Source organism: Mustelus asterias, chromosome 19 (genome assembly GCF_964213995.1).
Source record: "Mustelus asterias chromosome 19, sMusAst1.hap1.1, whole genome shotgun sequence".
NCBI classification, from domain to species: Eukaryota; Metazoa; Chordata; class Chondrichthyes; order Carcharhiniformes; family Triakidae; genus Mustelus; species Mustelus asterias.
The window spans coordinates 78208075-78232945 of record NC_135819.1 but is presented as its reverse complement, the minus strand read 5'-3'; the positions used below and the strand labels follow the sequence as shown (position 1 = coordinate 78232945).

Genomic DNA, 24871 nt, shown 5'->3' with positions numbered 1-24871 from the left:
CTGAAATATGGCTGGCTGGGGGTGGGTGGGATGTGGGAATTGGCAAAGAGAAATTAAAGCAGATTTAAAAGGCAGAATACAGCACTTCACACGATAATTGGAAATAATGATGTGTGATATTAGTAACCATTGTGATGCTACATATGCAATATATTTAATCACGATTTTAACAAAAGTCTTAACCATTAAAAGATTCTTCTAATGCATGGAGGAATTTCAAACACATCATGTGGGCAGCAGGGTGGCACAGTGGTTAGCACTGCTGCCTCACAGCGCCAGGGACCCCAGGTTCAATTCCAGCCTTGGGTCACTGTCTGTGCGGAGTCTGCATGTTCTCCCCGTGTCTGCGTGGGTTTCCTCCGGGTGCTCCGGTTTCCTCCACACTCCAAAGATGTGTGGGCTAGGTTGATTGGCCATGATAAATTGAACCTAGTGTCAGGGGGATTAGCAGGGTAAATATGTGGAGTCATGGGAATAGGGCCTGGGTGGGATTGTGGTCGGTGCAGACTCGATGGGCCGAATGGCCTCCTTCTGCACTGTAGGGATTCGATGAAATTTTAGTGGAAATCATTACATTTGTTACTTACACTACAACCTGAACCATCAGTTAACCAGAAAGACAGTGAATTTTGTTCTAGCCTTGTATCACTTCCTCAGTTCCATTCACTTACAATTGCTTCATATTCTTTGATTAATGACTTTAGATCTTGAAAGTTTGAATTGGCTCCGCATTACCAGCCTTTTGCTAAATAAACTGACACTTCAGAAGGGGGAGAGATGAGAGGCATCACTTGCCAACCTGCCATAAATGACACCCCCTCTTGAGCTCCTCAGCATCACAGACATCAGTCTTCAGTCAATTCATGGGCCCTGACAACATTCCAGCAATAGTCCTGAAGACGTGCTCCAAAATCTGCCACACCCATAGCCAGGTTGTTCCAGTACAGTTCTAACACTGGCACCCACCCAATAATTGTCCTGCACTCAAAAACCAGGACAAATCCAACATGGCCAATTGCTGCCCCATCAATCTCCTCTCAATCATCAACAAAGTGATGGAAGGGGTTATTGGCAGTGCTATCAAGCGGCACTTACTCAGCAATAACCTGCTCACTGAGGCTCAGCTTGGGCTCCACCAGGACCACTCAGCTCCTGACCTCATTCCAGCCTTGGTTCAAACATTTGCAAAGGAACGGCAGCGTGATAGCACAGTGGGTTAGCACTGCTGATCACAGTGCAAGGGACCCGGTTTCGATTCCTGGCTTGGGTCACTGTTTGTGTGGAGTCTCTGCACGTTCTCCCTGTGTCTGCGTGGGTTTCCTCCGGGTGCTCCGGTTTCCTCCCACACTCCGAAGATGTGCGGGTTAGGCGGGCTGGCCATGCTAAATTGCCCCTTAGTGTCAGGGGGACCAGCTAGGGTAAATGCATGGGGTTATGGAGATAGGACCTGGCTGGGATCGGTGCAGACTCCATGGTCCGAATGACCTCCTTCTGCACTGTAGGATTCTGTGATTCAATGAACCGAACTCCAGAGGTGAGATGAGAGTTACTGCCCTTAATATCGAGGCAGCATTTGAGCTATGTTGCATCAAGGAACTCCAGCAAAACTGAAGTCAATGAGAACCAGGGGGAAAACCCTCTTGGCACAAAGGAAGATGGTTGAGATCGTTGGAGGTCAATCATCTCAGTCCCAGGACACAACTGCAGGAGTTCCTTGGGCCCGACCTTCTTCAGCTTCTACACCAATGACCTTTCTTCCATCATAAGGACAGAAGTGGGGCTGTTCGCTGATGACTGCACAATGTTCAGCACCATTCGCGACTCCTCAGATACTGAAGCAGGCCATGTCCAAATGCAACAAGAGCTGGACAAAATCCAGGCTTGGGCCAACAAGTGACAAGTAATAAGTACTTGGCAATGATGATCCCCAACAAGAGAGAATCCGACCATCTACCCTTGATATTCAATGGCATTACCTCGCCAAAACTCCCACTATTAACATTCTGAGGGTTACCAGAAACTGAACTGGACCAACCATAAAGATACTGTGACTGCAAGAGCAGGTCAGAGGTTGGGAAGTCTGTGGAGAGTAACTCACCTCCATCTGCAAGGCACAAGTCAGGGATCCCTCAGGGTAGTGTACGAGACCCAACCATCTTCAGCTGCTTCATCAATGATCTTCCTTCCATCATAAGGTTAGAAGTGGGGATGTTTGCCAGTGATTGCACAATGTTCAGCACTATTTGAGACGCCTCAGATACTGAAGTAGTCCATGTTCAAATGCAATAAGATTTGGACAATATCCAGCTGGGGCTGACAAGTGGCAAGTAGCATTCAAGCCACACAAATGCCAGGCAATGACCATCACCAATAAGAGATACTCTAACCACCGCCCCTTGAAATTCAATGGTGTTACCATCACTGAATCCCCCACTGTCAACATCATTGGGGTTACCATTGACCAGAAAGTCAACTGGATTCACCACACAAACACAGTGGCTACGAGAGCAGGTTAGAGGCTAGGAATACTGCAGCAAGTAACTCACCACCTAACTCCCCAAAGCCTGTCCACCATCTATAAGGCACAAGCCTGGTGTGATGGAATACTCCCCACTTGCCTGGATGGGTGCAGCTCCAACACTCAAAAGCATGACACCATCCAGGACAAAGCAGCCCGCTTGATTGGCACCACATCTACAAACATCCACTCCCTCCACTACCGACGCTCAGTAGCAGCAGTGTGTACTGTCTACAAGATGCACTGCAGCAATTCACCAAAGATCCTTAGACAGCACCTTCCAAACCCTCAACCACTTCCATCTAGAAGGACAAGGGCAGCAGGTACATGGGAACACCACCACCTGCAAGTTCCCCCGCAAGCCACTCACCATCCTGACTTGGAAATATATCACCGTTCCTTTGCAGTTGCTGGAACAACATCCTGGAGTTCCCTCCCTAACGGCATTGCTGTAACTTTGTCAGTGATAGATCCTACTGCCTAAAGCAATGAACTGAACTAGTCTTTCTGGTCTATTTTGTGTAATCATAGAATCCCTACTTGGGTCAACCCACAGCACGTGGGCTGCAGCGATTCAAGAAGGCAGCTCACCACCACCTTCTCAAGGCCAACTAGGGATAGGCAATAAATGCTGGCCAGCCAGTGGCGCCATGTCCCATGAATGAACAAAAAAAGAGTGTGATGGAATACTCTCCACTTGCCTGGATGAGTACAGTTGCAACAACAATCAAGAGCTGGACACCAACCAGGACAAAGCAGTTCACTTGATTGTTATTCCATCCACCAGCTTAAACCTCTATTTCCTGTACCATCAATGCACAGTGGCAACCCTGTGTACCATCTACAAAATGCACTGCAGCCATTCACCAATGTTCTGTTGACAGCACCTTCCAAACCCATGACCTCTACCACTTAGAAGGACAAACGTAGTAGATGCATGAGAACATCACAGTGGTTAGCACTGCTGCCTCACAGCGCCAGGGACCCGGGTTCGATTCTTGGCTTGGTCACTGTCTGTGTGACGTTTGCACATTCTCCCTGTGTCTGTGTGAGTTTGCTCCGGGTGCTCCGGTTTCCTCCCACATTCCAAAGATGTGCAGGTTAGGTGGATTGGCCATGCTAAATGTGTGGGGTTACCAGGATAAGATGGGGAGAGAGGGCCTGGGTAAGATACTCTATCAGAGAGTCGGTGCAGACTCGATGGGCTGAATGGCCTCTTCTGCATAGTAGGGATTCTATGATTACACAAAATAGATCAGAAAGACCAGTTCAGTACGTTGCTTTATGCGGCAGGAACCATCGCTGACAACATTACAGCAAGGCAGGGGGTTGTTGAGATTTCAACTTCTCATGAAGAAGTCCTGCGGGCTGTCAATGCTTATTTCAGCGCCTGTCGGACGTTAATAATAGACCAAATTTAACAAAAGTAAGCAATGACCAAGTGAAATTATGGATTCGTTCAACAATCTTTATAGATTGGCCGGGAACTGTGATTATGGAATCTTAAAGGATGAGATGATTCAGGATAGGATCGTAATCAGGGTCCGAGATGAAGCATTATCATGGCTCTTATGGACGAGAGAAGATTCAACATTAGTAAAAGCAGTGTAGATTGTGAGGCTAAGGAAACGCAAGAGAAAGGATCAGGCAAGGGAAGGTCCCATGAAGAAGACTGAGTGAGATCATTCAGTTTGTAGGTCACATGGGAGAAAGCGCACCAAAGTGTTAGTCTCCCAAAACAGGGCAAGTGCTGCAATTGGAATTTTGAAATGTCTTTGGTGTATTGGGAACAAACTTCCCAAGTGGGAAGAATGTGGGGGGTGGAGAGTTGGGTGGAGTGCTACAACTGTGGAAAAAAAGGCCACTTAAAAAGTGCTTGTCACTCCAAAATGCTGAAAACCTGTAAAAAGAGGGAGAACATTGTGAACCAGAGCCACATAGAAGAAATTTAAAAAACCACAGGCAAAGGATTTAACCTTCATGGAGAGGGTACACGGTATTGGGGTTAAAGAAAAAAAGGGCGGCATGGACAAGTTGGGCCCAAGGACCTGTTTCCATGCTGTAAACCTCTATGACTCTACTGAAAGCAAGTACTAGAGTACTAAGCTCAAAGTGGATGGACACCCCACCAGATAAACTAGAAACAGGAGCAGGGGTTTCGGTTTTATCAGGTGAAATCAAATGGCTAAAACGGATTACATTGCAACACTCATTTATCAAATTACAATGTCCAGGTGGGACAACTTTAACAGTGAAAGTGAAAAGCCAGGTCATGGCAAAGCTGAGAAATAAAGACTGAGAAATCCTCAAACCTCTCTGTCATTCAAAATCAAGAATGCTCCAACCAAGCAGTAAGACATGCCTAAAACTGAAACAAATCTAAAAAGTGTATGAAGTTGTTGATGATAACTACAGCAGTACATTTCGTAATTAATTTCCAAAATTGTTTACAGGGCTAGCGAAGTTAAAGACCGAGTATCAAATTGTCCGCTGAGCTGATGCCAAAATAATTTGCCTCTTGACTTTGAGGAAAGTCACTTCCCCACTCTTGGATAAAGTTATGTGTGAAATTGAAAAAATGCAGCAGCAAGGGGTGGCACGGTGGCACAGTGGTTAGCACTGCTGCCTCACAGCGCCAGGGACCCGGGTTCAATTCTGGCCTCGGGTGACTGTCTATGTAGAGTTTGCACATTCCACCCATGTCTGCGTGGGTTACCATAGAAACCATAGAAACCCTACAGTGCAGAAAGAGGCCATTCGGCCCATCGAGTCTGCACCGACAACAATCCCACCCAGGCCCTATCCCCGTAACCCTACATATTTACCTGCTAATCCCTCTAACCCTCATATTTACCCACTAATCCCTCTCTAATCTATGCATCCCGGGATACTAAGGGGCAATTTAGCTTGGCCAATCAACCTAACCCGCTCATCTTTGGACTGTGGGAGGAAACCGGAGCACCCGGAAGAAACCCACGCAGACACGGGGAGAATGTGCAAACTCCGCACAGACAGTGACCCGAGCCGGGAATCGAACCCAGGTCCCTGGAGCTGTGAAGCAGCAGTGCTAACCACTATGCTACCAGGTGCTCCAATTTCCTCCCACACTCCAAAGATGTGCAGTATGGGTGGATTGGCTGTGCTAAATTGCCCCTTAGTATCTCAAGATGTGTAGGTTAGGGGCATTGGCGGGGTAAATGCTTGGGGTTACGGGGATTGGGCTGGGTAAGATGCTCTGTCGGAGAGTCGGTATAGACTCGATGGGCCGAATGGCCTCATTCTGCACTGTAGGGATTCTGTAATTCTATGTTTCTATGAAGGGGTTATCTTACTGGTCACCATGCCAACAAAGGTGTTCAGGTATGGTAATGATCCCAAAGCCAAACAGTTAATTCAGATCCCACGTGGATTTAACTTAACTAAATTAATCAGTGGAACATGAAATCCAGCCAATGGCCTCAGTGGATAAGAAACGTGCCAAACCAGCTATGAGTGCTTTATTTAGCAAACTGGACGTGAACAGTAGATTTTGGCAACTGTCTCAGGACAATGAATCCACATAGCTGACCACAATTCTAACACCATTCAGTCATCATTGTTACAATAGACTGACCCTTCGAAATCATGTCCACTCCAGAAATTTCCAGAGCCAATGGCCGGAAATCTACCATCTTGCCCGCCACAGAATCAGAGTGGGCGAGATTCATAGGACGGAAATGTCCGATGGCCTCGGGCGGGATTGTATGATCTCATCTGAGTGAGGTCATAAAATCCCACCGGTCTCACAATCTAGAAGGCGTGAACGAAGTTCTATGCAACATGGATGATATACTTATACGTGGTTCCATGATGGAAGAGCATGGTCACAGAGTCAGAGCACTCTTGGGAGTCTTACAGGATGCAGGCCTCACATTGAATAGAAAATGTGAGTTTGCCAAAACCAAAACCAAATAATCAGGTTCCTAGGTCACAATACAAGCCACTGGAAACAGTTTGGACCATGGTTCGCCCAAATTAATCAAAACTAATCGGAGAATTTCCACAACTCTAGAATATAGCTGGGCTTCAATGATTCCTCAGAATGGTCAACCAAGAAGGCAAGTTCCCACCAAATTTAGCAGAGCCTTGTGTTAGCTGTTGAGACAGGGTCACCAGTGGTGTGGAATGTAGACCAGTAAAATGCTTTCAAAAAGAATAAACTACTTTTAATCTCTTCTGAAATCTTGGCACATCGCAACCCAGAGTTACCAACTCTGTAGAAGCAGATGCATCGTCTATGGGTTTGGGGACAGTTTTCTTTAAGTGCAGAGAGACAGCAAGCATCAACCAGCTTCTCGGTCACTAACAGAAACAGGACAATTGTATACTGCAATAGAAAAAGTAGCACTGACAGCAATGTGGACATGCAAAACATTTTTAGCCGATGTCGTGGGATTGAATTTCAAACTCAAAATTGACCATAAGCCTCCAGAGTCATCCTTTAAACATGAAGGAAATTGCAAAAATGTCACCCAGAATCCAGCGGTTCAGAATAAGTTTGGTGAGATATGACTCCATCACAGAGTATGTTAAAAAGGAAGCATCAAACAATAGTATTCACGCTGCCATGAATACGAGTTGATTTACACTTCAGTGAGGAGGATGAAGCATAGTCACTGCAAAAATGTTACAGGAAATAAAACAAGCCCAGCAACGAGATGAAAAATGTCTCTATGTTTGAGAATATTGCCTGAAAGGACGGTCAGTCGATATCCACACCAATCTGATTCTACGGCAGTACTTCGAACAGCACAAACACCTCACAGTCATTGACAACTTAACTAGCCTTCAATGAGACAATAACCATACTGAGAGCACTTCAGTTTGAAATTCTTCAAAGGCTTCATTCACCAAGGTTACCTAGGAATAGCAAAATATTGTGTGGCAGCAATCTATCTAGTGGTCAGGCAGTACTTCTTCCATAAAATAAATGATTTCTAACTGTCTTATTGAGCTGTGAACTGCGAAGTACAAAAAGAACCACTATTACCTTCGACATTTCCATCAAGGCTATGGGAGTGCCTGGGAATCGAGTCAGTTGAATTTACGGGGAAAACTTTCCTTACTGTCACTGAGTACTACTCATGGTGGATTGAAGTAAACGGATTGTACAGTATCACAGCAGAGGCAGGTACCCTATCTCTCAAGATAATTTACACAACACATGGCATCCTGGGACATTGTGATGTCCAACAAAGGGGCTGCAATTTGCTAATGAGCTGTTCCACAATCTCACAAATGGGTATGGCGTTGTTCAAGCAACCAATTCACTTCACTGTCCCCAAGAACGCAGGGAAGCTGAGAGGGATACAAATATTTACTGAAGAACAAAGACCTTAATCTAGTTCCTCTGAGTTATCGAACTTCAACAGTACGGCTGCAACCCCACCACCTTGCCCGCCATGGAATCGATGCAGGCGAGGGTCCAACAACGGAAATCTTCATTGACTTCGGGCGGGAATTTCTGATCTCGCCTGAGCGAGTCCGTAAAGCCCCGCCCGATGAAATGGTCCCTTACCATCAGAGTTACTAATGGATAGGAGATTGAGAACATAGCTTCCATCTCCAGAAAAATAATTTAAACCCAATATCATCATGCGTGACTATGAGAGGGTGAAACAGCGTGAGGAAGAGAAGAGAAGCAACCTGACTCGGAACTTTAATCACAAGCATAAAACACATGAGTTACCAGCGCTGACGCCTGGGGAGAGAGGTTGCGTCTGAGGCAAACAGAGAGAGAAGGCACAAAACTCCACAACCACGATCACACAGGATTGAAACAGACCGGGGGATGATAAGGAGAAACGGCAGCGCCTTAATATCCTTGGAGTGAAACCCAATCATAACTTTGGCTCACCAATTAGATCCTGATGAAGAAGACGCATTTACTTATTACAAACTCTACAGTTACCCAGGAGAAGGACAATCATAGCAACAGAAAGAGAGTATGGAATATCCTCAACCTCAGAAGGTCAAAATGAGATCAGGGAGATTGGTTAAGGCAGCTCAGAGACTAATGCTGTGAAATCTGAGACTTTGGGGGAGATGTGAAGGCTTAACGTCAGAAACATAATGTGATCTAAGAATGACGACAAATCACATGACTGAGAAGTAAGAGAGTTTTGGAAGGAGTAAAACTCCAATCTTGTGTAGAGGTCTAAATGTGAAAAGACTGGCTAGAATTGAAGAGTAATGGTTGAAAGAAACCAATGAAGCAAGTCTGTTCCACCACTCATAATTTGCAATCCCCAAAACTCCCATGTGGACTCAAACCACTGACAGTCTCCCAGCAGGTTCTCAGGGCAGGTGCCCTCCTTGACGGGCACTCCATGACTCATTAAGGGCATCCAGGCAGCAAGGCTGGTCTCTGTGCATAATAGCCTCTGGTATAGCACAACTACCCCCTGCCCACTTGAGCACCTGCTTGCCTGGCCCTGACTTCTCCAAAAAATCCTATTGCTTTTTGATGGTGTTTTACCATTAAGGTGTCGTCATCCTGGGGCACAGTCTTAGCATTGGTCATCACTCGTGGAGTCGCTGCTGCAGGCTCTCTGATTGGGTTGGCAGCTGTTGGCCAGGGACTGCCTTGCTCAATTGGTCACCGCGCCCGGTGGTGGCCTGCCAATTGGCAGTGAATGCCATCTCAGCGTCCCACGCCGCCTGTTGGAGTGAAGTCATTTCCAGCTTCTGGCTCCAACGATCGAGTTCAATGTCTGCTAAAAGATTTCTAAAAATGTACTAATGGGATGTGGGCATCGCTGGCTAGGCCAGCATTTATTGCCCATCCCTAATTGCCCTTGAGAATGTGGTCAGCTGAGTTTTTGAACTACTGCAGCTCATGAGATGTAAGTACACCCTCAGTGCTGTCGGGGAGGGAGTTCCAGAATCTTGATCCAGTGATAGTGAAGGAACGGCGATAATTTTCCAAGTCAGGGTGGTGAGTGACTTGAGGGGAACTTGCAGGTATGTGGAGTTCTCATTGAGCTGCTGTCCCTGTCTGAGATAGAGCAGTAAGAAGTCTCAATCCTTGAAGGAGCAGCGCTCCGAAAGCTAGTGGCTTTTGCTACCAAATAAACCCGTTGGACTTTAACCTGGTGTTGTGAGACTTCTTACTGTGTTTACCCCAGTCCAACGCCGGCATCTCCACTTCAGAAATAGAGCAGTCATGGGGTCGGAAGGTGCTGTCTAAGGAACTCTGGGAGCTCCTGCATGGACCCATGTGGATAGTACACACTGCTGCTACTATTCCATTGGTGGCGGAGGAAGTGAATGCTTGTGGATGTGGTGCCAGTCAAGCGGGCTGTTCCGGGATGTTATCCAGCTTCTTGAGTGTTGCTGGAGCTGCACTCACCCGGGCAAGCGGAGAGAATTCCAGCACACTCCTGACTTGTGCCTTGTAGATGGTGGACAGGCTTTGGGGGGATCAGGAAATGAGTTACTCGCCGCAGGATTCCTAGCCTCTGATCTGCTCTTGTACATGGCTGGTCCAGTTCAGTTTCTGGCCATTGTTCAGCCCGGAAGGTTGATGGTGGGGGATTCAATGATGAGAATATTATTGAATGTCAAGGGGAGATGGTTAGATTCTCTCTTGTTGGAGGTAGTCACTGTCTGGCGTTTGTGTGGTGCGAATGTAACTTGCCACTTGTCAGCCCAAGCCTGGATATAGCTCAGACCTTGTTGCATTTGGATATGGACTGCTTCAGTATCTGGGGAATCGCGAATGGTGCTGAGCATTGTGCAACGATCAGCGAACATCCCCACTTCTGAGCTTATGATGGAAGGAAGGTCATTGAAGAAGCAGCTGAAGATGGTTGGGCCTCAGACACTAACCCTGAGGAACTCCAGCAATGATGTCCTGGAGCTGAGGTGATTGACTGCCAACCACCACAACCATCTTTCGTCGTGCCAGACATGACTCCAACCAGTTTTATCCTCGATTCTCATCAATTCCAGTTTTGCCAGGCTCCTCAATGCCACACTCAGCCAAATGCTGCCTTGATGTCAAGGGCTGTCACTCTCACCTCACCTCTCAGGCTCAGCTCCTTTGTCCATGATTGGACCAAGGCTGTAATGAGGTCAGGAGCTCAGTGACCCTGGTGGAACTCAGACTGAGCATCAGTGAGCAGGTTATTGCTGAGTAAGTGCTATTTGTTAGCACTGTTGATCACCCTATGCATCATTTTAAAATGATGATCGAGAGTAGACTGATTGTGTAGTAATTGGCCAGGTTGGATTTGTCCGGCATTTTGCGTACAAGACATACCCGAGCAATTTTCCGCATTGCTGGGTAAAAGCCAGTGTTGTGGTTGGACTGGAACAACGGTTCATGATGCAGCAAGCTCAGGAACACAAGTCTTCAGTTTTATTGCCAGAATATTGTCAGGACAAAGACCAGAAATTCAGCCCAGAGAAACTATTTGGTCCCCTTCCTTGAGGTAGGACATAAATGCATTGGAGTTGGTTCAGAGAATGTTCACGAGATTGATTCCAGGGATGAAGGACTTGTCTTATGAAGAGAGATTGAACAGTTTAGGCCGATACTCGCTGGAGTTTCGAAAGGAGATATAATCAAATCAAAACCGAAGAGAGTCAAGTGGTTGTGAGTGCTTTCTGGGTTTGTGGTCCCAGCACTGTACCCACTCGGAGACTTCACTCTGAACAGAACCGAGGATGAACATTGTCTTGGGAGCTATGTGTCCACATGATGGACCCTGGATCAGTGCGGATTATTTCTCTTTGAATACGCCCAGCACTGGGAGCGTGGGATCTCTGGAAGGTGCCTGCAAATAGTTTTTGCTCCTCCTCAGCAGGTTTACAAAACAAAGCCTCCTTCTGCGCTATTGGAAGCACAGACCACCATGCAAACCAGCCTCCCAAATATTGACTTTCCCACTTCCTCGGAAAAGTAGCCATCATAATCAAGGACCCCACACACTCCAGACATTCTCTCTTCCACCTTTTTCCATTGAGAAAAAGATACAAAAGTCTGAGATCACATACCAACCGACTGAAGAACAGCTTCTTCCCTGCTGCCATCAGACTTTTGAATGAGCCTACCTTACATTAAGTTGATCTTTCTCTACACCCTAACTATGACTGTAACACTATATTCTGCACTCTCTCCTTTCCTTCTCTATGGACGGTATGCTTTGCTGGATAGTACGCAAGAAACAATACTTTTCACTGTACATTAATACATGTGACAATAATAAATTAAATATTCAAAATGCTTCAAAATAGGAATATAAGATGCTAAAGGTAGTTGGCAGGATTGATATAGAGCGGATGTTTCCCTTTGTTGGACACTCTAGAACGAGGGGCCATAGTTTCAGGCTATGGAACGGCAGATTTAATACAGAAATGAGGAGGAATTACGTCTCTCAGTGTTGTGAATTTGTGGAATTCTCTACCCCAGAGTGCAGTGGATGCCAGAACACTGAACAAATTTGAGGAGGAGATGGATAGGTTTTAATTAGTAACAGGGTGAAGGGTTATGGGGGTGGGCAGGAAAGTGGAGAGCGGACTGAGATGAGATCAGCCATGATCTCAGAGACTATTTCCTCGGGTGGATGTAGCTATTACTAGGGGGCATAACTATAAGGTTCATGGTGGGAGATACAGGAAGGATGTCCGAGGAAGGTTCTTTACTCAGAGAGTGGTTGGGGTGTGGAATAGACTGCCTGCTTTGATAGTGGAGTCGGACACTTTAGGAACTTTCAAGCGGTTATTGGATAGGCACATGGAGCACACCAGAATGATAGGGAGTGGGATAGCTTGATCTTGGTTTCGGACAAAGCTCGGCACAACATCGAGGGCCGAAGGGCCTGTACTGTGCTGTACTGTTCTATGTTCTATGTTCTATGATCATATTGAATGGCAGAGCAGGCTCGAGGAACTGGATTGCCTATTCCTGCTCCTAGTTTAAAGTTTATTCATTCATGTCACAAATAGGCTTACATTAACACTGCAATGAAATTACTGTGAAAATCCCTGAGTCTACACTAAGGAAGAATTTAGCATGGCCAATCCACCTAACTAGCACGTCTTTCGGACTGTGGGAGGAAACCGGAGCACCCGGAGGAAACTCACGCAGACACGGGGAGAATGTGCAAATTCCGCACAGTCAGTGACCCAAGCCGGGAATCGAACCCGGGTCTCTGGCGCTGTGAGGCAGCAGAGATAACCACTGTGGCACTGTGCTGCCCCAATTCTTATGTTCTTAGACTCCAAAACCAGGGGAATACTGTTGAAATGTTAGAACAAGGAAATTTAGCAGTGGAATTAGAAAGCACTCAGTCTGGCAAAAGGCTGTGGATGTTGGGTCAATTGAAAGTTCCAGGACTGATAGGAACCGATCAAAGGTTATGGAACAAAACTGAATGAATGGAATTGAGATTCAGGAGCAGGATTGAATAGCAGACAGGTTTGATGGGATGAATGGTCTGTTTGTGTTTTTATGTATAATTTATTCCACATGGAAAATATCAATATCAAAAGCAGATGTTCCGATGTGTGCGGCTAATTTGTGACCTTTAGCTCCAGGGGTTGGGTCAAGTTTTCCTGCTGAGGTTTTGAGATTTACCTCAGCATCAGGAATACAGAGCACTGGTGATTTTAACAATGGCGAGGAAGCCCTCCCAGCTTCATGCCCTTTCTAACCTGAGCTTCCAAAATATTCTGAGACCAGGCAATCTGACAACCCTGAGTGTCCATCGTGCAGTGGCAGACACAGCCTGTTCCGTTTATACTGTCAGAGCCTGCCAGTGATGCTATTGCCTGAATTAACTTTGTGAATATGCTTCATTATATTGTCTCCTGTTTTCTCCTTTCCTCCTTGAGGTCTTGACTTATGCTGGGATGCATTTACAGGTGGCAAATTACCCACATCTGTACATCCAGAAACAATAATCCCTACTTGAAAGTCATACAGTCATAGAGGTTTACAATAGGGAAACAGGCCCTTTGGCCCAACTTGTCCATGCTGCCCCTTTTTTTTAGCCAGTAAGTTAGTCGCAATTGCCTGCGTTTGGCCCATATCGCTCTGTACCCACCTTATCCATGTCACTGTCTAAATGCTTTTTATAAAACAAAAGAGAAAAGTCCCAGCCTATCCAGCCTCTCCTTATAAATTAACCATCAAGTCCCGGTAAATCTTTTCTGCACTCTTTCTAGCTTAATAATATCCTTTCTATAATCGGGTGATCAGAACTGTACACAGTATTCCAAGTGTGGCCTTACCAATGTCTTGTACAACTTCAACAAGACGGCCTAACTCCTGTATTCAATGTTCTGACCAATGAAACCAAGCATGCTGAATGCCTCCTTCATCACTCTGTCCACCTGTGACTCCACTTTCAAGGACAGAGAGCAGATGTGGCCTTGGTTTAATGTCTCTTCTCAAGAATGGCACCTCCGACTGTGCAGCACTCTCTCAGTGCTGTGCTGGATTACATACTTTTCGCGGTCAACCAATTCTTTGAGCGGGACTGGAATACATGGCCTTCTGACTCGGAGGTGAGATTGCTGCTCACTCAGCCATGGCTGACACACAAATATCACCTGAACCCCAACCCTTTCCTCGAAGGACAGGTACCCTCTTCATGGTCAGGAGCCCTCCTGCCTCTCTCACACCCAAAGAAACCGATTGTATTGCCACTCGCCATTCGGCTGAGATTGACAAACTGTATCGGAAACTAGGTTTGAGTATTTAAAGTAAAGTAAAGCTTATTTATGAGGCACAAGTAAGACTTACATTAACACTGCAATGAAGTTACTGTGAAATTCCCCTCGTCGCCACAGTCTGGCACCTATTCGGGTCAATGCACCCTAACCGGCACGTTTTTCAGGATGTGGGAGGAAACCGGAGCACCCGGAGGAAACCCATGCAGACACGGGGAGAACGTGCAGACTCCACACAGACAGTGACCCAAGCTGGGAATCGAACCCTGGTGCTGTGAGGCAGCAGTGCTAACCACTCTGCTACCATGCCGTCCCTGTTTAGTCCTATTTAGTCTGTAAGATTCAGTATTGCAGCAGCCCTGCCTTTCTGCACCATTCTGTGTTATTTTGCTTTATATAAAGTATGGTTGAATGCAAGTATCCATTGCTCTGGAGTGGTACCTGAAAAACTCCCATGATGCACCTGATAAGTCTGGGTCAGGGAACCAGATGTTAAACGTATGGGCCAAGCTTCAGCAACACAAAACCCTGGTGGGACCACAGCCAGCGTACTGAGGGCAGTTTACAGAATGACACCTTAGGAAGGAATATGTTTGCCTTGGAGGGTGTGCACTGTGGATTTACCAGACTCCAAGTATTACATTATGAGGAGAGATTATACAAACATGGTTTGCATTCCCTGATTTTAGGTTTCAGGATATTAAAGGGAGCAGGTAGGATGGACAGAGAGAATCTATCCCTCTGGTTGGGAAGTCTAGTGGTGGGATTTTTAAAAATTCATTCATATTTATGGATGTGGGCGTCACTGGCTGGACCAGCATTTATTACTCATCCCTAACTGCCCCCCATCTCAGAGGGCATTTGAGAGTCAACCACATTACTGTGGGCCTGGAGTCACATGTGAGCCTAAGGTCGGCAGATTTCTTTAAGTTTAAGTTTATTTATTAGTGTCACAAGTAAGCTTACAGTAACACTGCAATGAAGTTACTGTGAAAATCCCCTAGTCACCACACTCCGGCGCCTGTTCGGGTACACTGAGGGAGAATTTAGCATGGCCAATGCACCCTAACCAACACGTCTTTTGAACTGTGGGAGGAACCAGAACACCTGGAGGAAACCCATGCAGACATGGGGAGAACGTGCAGATTGTGCACAGGGAGTGACCCAAGCTGAGAATCGAACTCAGGTCCCTGTCACTGTGAGGCAGCATTGCTAACCACTGTGCCACCATGCCACCAGTTTCCTTCCTGAAAGGACATTAGAGAACCAGATAGATTTTTACGACAATTTACAATGGTTTTATGGTCATCATTAGAGTTTTAATTCCAGATATTTTATTAAATCCAGATTTCACCATCTGCCATGGTGGGATTCGAACCCAGGCACCCAGAGCATTTCCTTGCATGTCTGGATTGCTAGTCCAGTGATAATACCACTGTGCCACTGCCTCCCCTATTTTCCAGCCACGTTCACCCCAAAAGGGCAGCACGGTAGCACAGTGGTTAGCACTGCTGCTTCACAGCTCCAGGGTCCCGGGTTCGATTCCTGGCTCGGGTCACTGTCTGTGTGGAGTTTGCACATTCTCCTCGTGTCTGCGTGGGTTTCCTCCGGGTGCTCCGGTTTCCTCCCACAGTCCAAAAGATGTGCGGGTTAGGTTGATTGGCCAGGTTAAAAATTGCCCCTTAGAGTCCTGAGATGCGTAGGTTAGAGGGATTAGTGGGTAAAATATGTGGGGGGTAGGGCCTGGGTGGGATTGTGGTCGGTGCAGACTCGATGGGCCGAATGGCCTCCTTCTGCACTGTAGGGTTTCTATGAAAACCAGTAAATCCCGTCCGAGGTCAATGGACCTTTGCATGGTCTGCCCCCCACCCCCAGCCCACAACAATTCTGGTGGCGAGCAGGATGGGAAAATCCCTCCCCAGGACTCAGGGCACGATCGAACAAATAGAATTAAAGAATCATGGAATTCCTACCGTACAGAAGGAGGCCATTCAGCCCATCGAGTCTGCACCGACATCAATCCCACCCGGGCCCTATTCCTGTAACTCCACATAATTATCCTGCTAATCCCCCTGACACTAAGGGCAATTTAGCATGGCCAATCCACCTAACCCACACATCTTTCGGAGGAAACCAGAGCACCCGTAGGAAACCCAAGTAGACACGGAGAGAACGTGCAAACTCCACACTGACAGTGACCCAAGCTGGGAATCGAACCTGGGACCCTGGCACTGTGAGGCAGCAGTGCTAACCACTGTGCCACCGTGCTTCCAGAAGACAGAGCTCGCAGGAGTGGAATTAGGAAATTCTTCTACATCAAAAGAGTGGCAGAAATTTGGAAACTACTTCTACAGACAGCATGTTGATGCGAGATCAATGGTTAAATCTTAAATCTGAGTTTAATAGATTTTTGTGAACACAAAGTATTGAGAGATTTGGGCCAAAAGGCAGGGATGTCGAGTTCGGTCACAGATCAGCCACAAACTCATTGAATGCAGAACAAGCTGGAGGGGCTCCAGTTCCCATGTAATTACGGTGTTATATAATTTCAAATGACAAATTGCTACAGTCCATTCATCATTTTGCAGAGGCCCTGGGTGTGGTAACTATGGTAACTACTAAAAGCTTCCTTTCACATTATTAGCAATTGTTCACCACACAGAACGGGGAGGATCCTTCTGCGATATTAACCCTGTGTAACAAATACACACTCACAACCCCGTCCACAACACCATCCAGGTTTCCATCAGAGCAGGCTCCACGGTGGCTGAGGGAGCCTTTACAATACCATTCTCGTCAGCCCCAGCTGCCTTGAGGAGGTGGTGAGCTATCTTCTTAAACCACAGCAGTCCAGATATCCCATTGTGCTGGTGGAGAGAGGATTCCAGGATCTTGACCCCCACAACAGCAAAGGAATGGTGATACAGTTTAAATTTAGGGTGTATGACTTGGAAAGGAACTTAAAAATTGTGGTGTCCCCATGAGTCTCATGCCCTTGTCCTTCTGGGTGGTGGCAGTTGCAGGTTTGGAAGGTGCATTCAAGGAGCCTTGGTGCGTTGCTGCAGTGCATTTTGCAAATGCCTACCCCAGTCCAACGACGGCATCTCCACTTCAAAGTATTAAGGGATTGTGGTGGACCTCAGTTGTGCCTTTGTCCTATATGGACCACCGTTGTGTGTGTTTATCATACCTGGACACACCCCCTTCCAGTTTGGTTCCTCCCCTCAGCACCTAGTATAAAGGTGGCTGTCTCCTCCCCCTTGTTCAGTCCAGGTCGGTTAATTGTTGGGATCTGCTCCTGATTCTGTTGTGAATAAAAGCCTACACTTATATTGGCATATCGGTAGACTTTCGCCTTATTGATAGCGCATCAGGGATAAATGAAAAAGGTGGATCAGCCATGATAGTGAATGGTGGGACAAGCACAAGGGGTTAGATGATGTTTGTATGCTCCTCTGTAAACTTGCCTATCATTTGTCAGCTTTCTCCCCACAATCAGCTTCATCATTGCTCTATTTTCTTGCAGCAGCTCAAGGATCCTCAATATCCATTCTCCTGATCCAGTTCAGTTTTGCTATGGATCTCCATTCAGTAGCTTTGAGGGAAAGTGGAGAAGCAGTGAGTGCCGACCTGATTGACAGCATCGAGCCTGCATTACCGAGTCTACTGCTTCTTCCCTGGTGCTGTTGACTGAGTTGGTCATTTGAGAGGCAAAGCAACCTCAGCAAGGTTAAAAATAAATTCACTGGCATCTGCCAAGGAAACTGTGTGCAGGAACTGCGATTGAATAACATTCTTCCAGCAGTCTTGGTGGCTTCCCCCATTGCTTCTGACTTACTGACAGTTGCAAAGTCATTTGGAGATTCTACCCTTTTCAAACAGGGAAGTCACTGAACTAGGGAAACAATGTGAACAGTTACACGTGGCGGGCTGTGTGCTGAGAGATCTTCACAGAAGCGCATTGGAATACGACACAGATGGTTACTTGCATGTTAATAGGGTGACATTATGACTGTACGGAGGACTGGATGACAAATTCTCTGTGCAATACAATGAATGACATCAGTCTAAAATGTCACTGCATGTTTTACATATATCAGAGCATTCCTCGGTGCATAACCAGAACAAGAGAGATTCTTCGCTGACACCAGGATGTTCTACCATTGACTGGCAATGTCATTTTAATAAAAGTGAACCCAAGTTTTCTAGAGATATGTGAATAGAATCATAGAATCCCTACAGTGGAGAAGGAGGCCATTTGGCCCATCGAGTCTGCACTGACCACAATCCCACCCAAGCCCTATCACTGTAACCCCAAGTATTTACCCTGCTAGTCCCCGTGACACTAAGGGGCAATTTAGCATGGCCAATCAACCTAACCCGCACATCTTTGGATGGTGGGAGGACACCAGAGCACCCGGAGGAAACCCACGCAGAACACGGGGAGAATGTGCAAACTCCACACAGACAGTGACCCGAGGCTGGAATTGAACCCGGGTCCCGAGCATTGTGAGGCAGCAGTGCTAACCACTGTGTCACCAGGCCGCCCTTAAAATAGGTTTCAAATGCCAAAGTTTGCAATTCTCCTTGTTCATCCCAACATAGGACGAGTATTCTATCCTCCATAGGTGCCTTTGAGAATGAATTCTGATAGATTACAGATACTAAATAAGTTAATATCAACGAATAGTAATTTCTACACATCATGTTACAGCTGCAATCATACTGGATCCCTACAGATACAGTAAGAAGTTTAACAACACCAGGTTAAAGTCCAACAGATTTATTTGGTAGCAAAAGCCACACAAGCTTTCGGAGCTCCAAGCCCCTTCTTCAGGAGCTCCAAGCCCCTTTCTTCACTCACCTGAAGAAGGGGCTTGGAGCTCCGAAAGCTTGTGTGGCTTTTGCTACCAAATAAACCTGTTGGGCTTTAACCTGGTGTTGTTAAACTTCTAACTGTGTTTACCCCAGTCCAACGCCGGCATCTCCACATCATCCCTACAGATATACAGTGAGCAATATTGTCTGCATTGTAACAAACTGCTCCTCTGGTTTTGCACGTGTTCCCACTCCACTCCATGGCCCATCGGAACACACCAGCACTACTGGTGTGCAGCTTTACTAGGGTAGAGATGATGGGCAATTGTCTGATTCTAGTCTGTCGTTTTGCATTCGATTATAATACACTGGGCCATATCTGTAGTGTACATTTTATATGCCAAATATCAGTCGGAAATCCTGAGGTAGCATCAGGTAGCAGGGGCCAAAAAAGATAATGCTCGGGTGCGGGAATGAAAGATGAGTCATAGCCACAAAACAAGGGGAAAGGCTGCTAATAGCAGCCCATAGAGAGAATAGAAGGTGTGAATGGCCGAGCATCAGAGAAGCTGAAATCAGAGGGTAAACTGTGACAGATGAAGATATGGGGTGAGGGGGGAGATGGGTGGGAGAGAGGTAAAATTGAGACCGATTAGCAGCCTTTCTCCTTGTTTTTGTGGCTATGACTCATCTTTCATTCCCTCACCCAACAGAATAAATATCTCCCACTTTCTCTGCCTTTAAGGTTTAACAAAGGGTCATCTGGACTCGAAGCGTCAGCTCATTTCTCTCCTTACAGATGCTGCCAGACCTGCTGAGACTTTCCAGCATTTTCTCTTTTGGTTTCAGAATCCAGCATCCGCAGTAATCTGCTTTTTTCAGGTTGCAGGGGATTAGTGGAACCTCTCCCCAGCTGATGATCCCCCCCCCCCCCCCCCCACCCCCCGCCATCTTACCAGGTTACACTAGTTTACTGATGTAAAGTGGGGCTGCGACGTGTGAAATGCAAACAGCAAAGGTTTTTAACTCGCTGATTATTTTTTGAAACAGGCACTCATTTCTTCAATAAGGCAACTTTAGTGGCGTTTCTGAATACCTGACACAAGATGAACAAGCGTCAGTTCTATTGGTTAACCATCCAAGGCACTTATTTATTCAGTATCCAGTTGCATTAGACACGAAACGTAATATAAGCAGGGTTTGACTGTTGTCACACATTGCCATGAACATTTAGCACTCACAACAGGACCAAGTTTAGTACATCAATTATCAAGAAAGAAGTATTTTGAGAAAATTGATTGCAACCGGCTGTAGTAATAGCCAATCCAGCTTACAAGAGCAGAACAATGAAGCCTCAGTAAAAGTTTCACATTATCAAAATGCAAAAGGCAAGTACATGCTACACTTTGCCCTATTACTTGTTGGACCATCATTCACACAACAGTTCTGGTGGGTGACCTGTTTGCAAGAGGTTTGAGGGTTGAAATTGCAATGCGAGCTGCCAAACAAGTTCCTGTTGAAATAAATAGGTTAGCACCTTCACTGAGAAAAAAACTGACAAAAGAAATTCACAGAAATGCATGAGTACATTTGCTCCCAGCATCAGCGTACTTAGATTTAGACTTGGTGCTATAATGTAAAGCAGGTGAGGACGAGAGCTGCTTTAAAAACTCTCCCACTTTTAATTCCCATTGTCAACAGAAATGAGAAGTCAGGGAAGATTTATTTTTTACTGTCACAAGTAGGCTTACATTAACACTGCAATGAAGTTACTGTGAAAATCCCCTCGTCGCCACACTCCGGCACCTATTCGGGTACACTGAGGGAGAATTTAGCATGGTCAATGCACCTAACCAGCACCTCTTTCACACTGTGGGAGGAAACCAGAGCACCCGGAGGAAACCCACGCACACACAGGGAGACCATGCAGACTCCACACAAACAGTGACCCTAGCCAGAAATTGAACCCAGATCCATGTCACTGTGAGGCAGCAGTGCTAACTACTGTGCTACCATGTCACATGCAAAATGGGCTAATGTTTTGACATCATTTATCCAATCGCACACAGTCAAAATTATCCCCAGTGTAATTTCAATTTATTTACTTTCAGGGCAACGGTACAGTTTACTCTTGAAAAGGATTGCAAATGGTGAGATGTTCATGTTTGAAGTGTTGACATTTTAGGTTTAATTTTTTTTTGGCCTCCCAGTGAGAGAGAACAGCCACTGAAGGCTTTAGGTGGAACATTCATTTGATGATGAAAAGATAAAAGATGCTCTGATCAACAAAGGTTTGCTCGCCCTTTGGAAGTTGTGCATTAGTTTTAGATTTGAAAAGAAAGTATCTCTGGGTCCTTTTCAAACAAATTTGAAACAGTACTTTGATTCCACTAACCTCATAATATAATTATGTTTGATTTTTGCAGCAGGTTCTGGTTAAATTAAGGTTAATGCAAGAGTAACTCTGTCGCCCATATGGTTCTGTTTAGATATTAACAAATCCCAATACCCTTTCAAAGTGCTTTCTACATGACCAATATTCAACGTTCAGTTCTGTATAGTTCTTTCCATCCTGAGCTATTGTTTATATCATAACTTCACCCCAATTTACAGTCAGAACCTTTAAGTAACATCGTTAACTTTCTTCAGGGTACTATTGAGAAAAATTGCTACAATGTCATCGGAACAGGAGGAGGCCATTTGGTGCCAGTTCCACCATTCACTGAGATTAGTCGTAGAGTGCCATAGAGTCTCAGAGCAATACAGCATGGAAACAGGCTCTTCGGCCCAAACAGTCCGTGTTGACTATGGTGCCCTTGGTGCCCTCCCAGCTAGTCCCAATTGCCCGCGTTTGGCCCATTTCCCTCTAATCCTTTCTCATCCATGTACTTATCCAAATGCTTTTTAAATGTTGCTATTGTACCTGCCTCAGCCACTTTCTCTGGCAGCTCATTCCATACACGCACCACCTTCTGCATGAAAAGTTGTCCCTGAGGTCCTTTTGAAATCTTTCCCTCTTATCTTAAACCTATGCCCTCTAGTTTTCAATTTCCCTTCCCTGGGGAAAAGACTGTGTGTGGTCATTGTGGCCGATCTGTGACCTAACTTTGCCCCATATCCCTTAGTATCTTTGGCTAACAACAATGTGCCATCTCAGTTTTCAAATTAACTATTGATCTCACAACAACTACCATTTGTGTAAGAGGATTCTAAACTTGCCCCACCTTTTGTGGGTTTCCTGATTTGACTTGTGAAAGGTCAGGTTGTAATTCTCAGGCTTCCCCGCCCACCCTATCCCGGACTCAACCAACGGGAATAGTTTCTGCAAATCCATCCTAACTGTTTCCCCTTCATATCATCGAAACATCGATCAAATTATCCTTTGAGCTCCTAAATCCCAGGGAACACAACCCTAGATTATTTAATCTCACCTGATACGTTAACTTTAGAGTCCAAGTATGATTCTATAAATCCACAGCACGCTCCCTCCAAGGTCACACACGTTCTTCAAATGTCCACCATAGCCCAGTGACATTAACTGGTGCAACAATTGATCGAATAGCAGAAATAATTAAAAATTGCATTATCAATTGTTGAGGCTGGAACTTTTCTTTCATTAATTCGTGGGACACGGGCATCGCTGGCTGAAGAGCATTTATTGCCCATCCCTAGTTGCCCTTGGAGGGCAGTTGAGAGTCAACCACATTGCTGTGACTCTGGAGTCACATGCCAAAACTTGCCAAGAAATGTGCTGATCGCTCTGCCTCACGATCAATTATATTCCCAACTCAATTCATTTAATATTTTTAAAAAGAAATTCTGGATGATAAAGCAGTGTGTTTGCTGAACCTTTTTTTATAGAGCTGATTATACTCAATGCGGCAGCACATTTTTTTGCTGATCATTTTACCACAGAACGGGTTTTTAAAAAGTGTCACAAAGACACCACCTTACATCATTGTGTCTTTAATGTCTAAAGACCTTAGTTTCTCAGAAGCTATCACAATGTGCTTTTCTGTGAGGAAGGCCATAAGAGTAGCAAGGCTTTGTGAAATAGCACAGTCGAGAGCATAGTCTTGCTTGTCCACATGCCTGAAATGGAGGGAGAGGTTTAGGGAGGACAGGTTACAGAGGAAAATGGGCAGAGAGCTGAAACAGAGATTACAATTTCCAAGAATGATGCGGCTGAGGGAGGAAAGGAGGGAGTGGATAATAACTTGGTGATTGGGGTAGGCAATAGACGATGATGATCTTAATGAGGAGGTGAGGGAAGTGGAACAAAGGTGAAATGTGCAAAGAAGGAGAAAGGACTAGAAGTCACAGGAGAGAATAGGGTGTGACTCAGTGATAACATTGTCAACATGGTTTGGGTGGGGTCAATGGTGGGAAATATCGGCAAGCGAGGAGGTTTCGTTCAGAGGCAAGGGGGTCACCGCCCATGAGCCAAGTATTATTCAAAGCTTGGATGTCAATGCAATCATCCAAAATAAGGTCATGAATGGCAAGGATCTTCCTCATGAGAAAACAGAACTCACGGGAGAGACAGAGATTGTTGATCTGCTGTGAGTATCCAAAGGGACAGGAGTGGATGGGGCGAGCTGGACAGAAAGGAAATTGAAACAGGTACCCTGCTATGGAAATGGAGGTTAATGAACGAGGATGAGGGGACAGTGGGCATTGCTGATTGGAAAGACGCAGTGTGAAGTGTTTCGGTAATCTCTCAAGAGTATGCCAAAAGAAATATGGTTGATTTCCGGATATCCGGTGTTGGTAAGATCGCAAGAGGCGAGAAATCGGGTGCAAACCTGATTTCTCGGTTCTCGCGTGGTCTTACCGACTTGCCCTGCCCATCATGATAAAATTGACCCCTAAGTGTGGTGATGGGGGCGCGCCGGCAGTGCCTGGGACACCAACCAGAATAACGCGGCAGAATCAGCATTTAGAAACTCATTAATTATACATGGGCAAGCTCCCCTCAGACTCTCCTGGCGAGCCGGCAGCTGATTCGCCTGCCCATGCTCAGCTTAGAGTCTGAAAGTCCTGACACCATATTTAAGGGCCGGTCCAGCACTCTCAGATCACTTGCTCCAGTGCACACCTGTCTTCCCCAGATCTTCCAACATGCCCGGAAGCCTGAGGCAAAATGGCAGCAGCCTCAAGAAGGTGGCGACACCAGCTTTCAGTGCCAGGGTCCTTGAGGCACTTATTCAGGGAGTGCGGGCCCACCCGCATGGTCCACTATCCCAGGGTCCTCTACCCTAGGGGTAGCTCAAAGAGGCACTCCAACCTCACCTCTGCGGCCTGGAAGGCCGATGCCCAGGATCAGTGTGGCTACCACCCTCCCACAAAGTACCACCCAGTGCAGGAAGTGGATGAACGATCCCCATCCACGTTGCCAGGGTAAGTCCTCTCTCTGCTCCCTCCACTAAGCAAACTCTCAGCACAGAACATGAACTCAAACAGCTACTCTCACTCACTCATGAATCTCACTCACCCATTAGCGAGGGACACGTATCAACACTCACTCTTGCAGCAAGGCTTTCACAATGCTATCATCCCATTGGTCTTGCTTCGACTCCAATCTCTGTCCCTTCTGCCTGGGGCTCACCACACACAGGGGACATACATTTCACCCAATCTCTGCTCCATCCCCTCTCATCACATCTTTTTCTTTTGTCCCCATTCAGGCCTAACTTGTACCTGAGAGAATGAGCCCAGAGCGGGGAGGGACGACAGAGGCCTCACCGGGTTAGAGGAGGCTGCTGCAGAGCTCGCTGACAAGTTATTCCCTCGGAAGTGACAAAAAGGCTTGGTGGG

General features: G+C 46.2%; 1 protein-coding gene across 4 annotated transcripts in view; it reads right to left on the bottom strand.

Moving 5' to 3' along the window:
- The window catches only part of prkcq (protein kinase C, theta), a 171339-nt gene that overhangs the window by 107631 nt on the left and 38837 nt on the right, over window positions 1-24871 (bottom strand). The gene's annotated exons all lie outside the window — the stretch shown is intronic.